Raw genomic sequence first — 2,020 nt, forward strand, 5'->3', positions numbered from 1 at the left:
ACTACCCACGTTACCGGTTGAGATATAACTTGATGAAGCTGTGCCGGTGGATCCAATATTGGGAGGAAAGATGGTTACCAAATCCTCTTACGTAAAATCTATTTTGTTCTTAAGTTCTGGTAAGGTTTTTCTTGGGTCACATCGCATCTGATTTCCTTCCACTGAGGGTAAAAACACACACACTATTCCGTCATTTGTTCTCCACCACTAATGTTGTTAACTTTACAACTGACAAGAAGCGCTTAGTTAAAAGGCTGGGGGTAGAGACTACTCTTAACTCTCCTAGCAAGTGGAAGACCATGGACTCACTGTGTACAAGCCGGGAGGATCTGTCCGAGAGATTGAATCGTATTTACTACCAGGCGGTTCAGGTGGCGTTCACTGACGCTATGGATACATGATGTGATTCCAAGACCTCGATCTTATTCCCAAGTTGTTTTCTTGTGAAGCGATTTTGTAAAATGTGGACTGTCTTCACTGAGTCTTAGTCTGAGAAAAGCATCGTGAAGGAGTTAGAGAAAGAGACACTGCCATGGTGTATCTTAAGCTAACATATTAAGTGTAATGTATTAGTTGTTATTAATGTCGGGTTATATACAACCTCCGTTATACCCTCATTCAGTTAAACACGTAATAACCACATAGACTAATGATACTTGTTTTTAATACAGATGAGTTTGTTAACATTTCCAAATCAAATGTACGATAAAGACGAGTTGGCTGGGCTAGGTCAGTCGAGTGGCTCCCTTGACTCACAGGATAAACTGACAGGTAACTGATGTTTCGTCAATAACCCGAGGCTGCTAGCATAGAAAACTATAAACATTATCATGCATTCTCGTGGTGACCTTTGTCTCTCGTGTGTGTGTGTGTGTGTGTGTGTGTGTGTGTGTGTGTGTGTGTGTGTGTGTGTGTGTGTGTGTGTGTGTGTGTGTGTGTGTGTGTGTGTGTGTGTGCGTGCGTGTGCGTGTGTGTGTGTGTGTGTCATAAGGCCTTTATCAGGGCCAATCTTTTTGCTGAAATAGTACAGAAACAAACACACATCGGGAGAAGCACAATGCAAATGATCTTGAGTAAAAGTTAAACCTCATCTTTAGGTCTTGTTCATCATAAGGTTACCTATGTACAGTATAGATTTCAGACCAACGCGACCACCGGGTAGTTACTAAACGGATCTCTTCCCTAACATACAGAATCGCAAACAAAATGAATATGACGAAGAAGTATACGTGTATAAATATGTTTACACCACGGGAATCTGAGCCTAATTGGTTATAAAGCTGAAACGAACATTAACTTGACACAAAGAGAACTATTCATATTGGAAACAGAATACTGAAATAAAAACACAATGATGCGTATCATGTATGAATGTACTGTTAACAACGGGGCTATTTTTCTGCTGTCAGAGAGAAGGGGGGGGGAGGTGTAACTTTTACTTCATTACTGAGTATCTCGTTATAATTTCAGACTGGTAATAACCGTAATTTTTACTTCATAGTTCATTATTATCTCTCAGAGTCCCATTACTTACACGGTCGGTGGTGTGATGGTTCCCCCGCTGAACATAATCGTCTTCCGAACATCTACGTCGAAATTATACCATTATGAATTAAACTTCTTGGATAATTATATATGAAAATGAACATATTTTTTTGTGTAGTGTAAAAGCCGAGATTACTGTTCTTTAGAGAGTCGGTGTATTATGTTTTATTTATATTTAGATTATTTATGTAGAATAACTTTGTTGGTAAAAACGGTGCGGGATTGTCTGTGTATATGTAGTGTTATCTTCATCCCTCTCCTTTTTCCTTTGGTTTCTTACATTTCTATATTCTACAGGATACTTCCCTTGTTATTTGTTCTTCATCTTACTTCTTTATTCTTATTGATGCTTGACCCTGACGCCCCCCCACGCTTTATTTTTTAACACCTATTGATTTTTAATTTTATTCTCCCTCACTCTTACCTCACCCTCGTGTTAATTCCCTGTGCTCTCTCTCTCTCTCTCTCTCTCTCT

This window comes from Homarus americanus, unplaced genomic scaffold, assembly GCF_018991925.1.
Source record: "Homarus americanus isolate GMGI-L3 unplaced genomic scaffold, GMGI_Hamer_2.0 scaffold24922, whole genome shotgun sequence".
NCBI lineage: Eukaryota > Metazoa > Arthropoda > Malacostraca > Decapoda > Nephropidae > Homarus > Homarus americanus.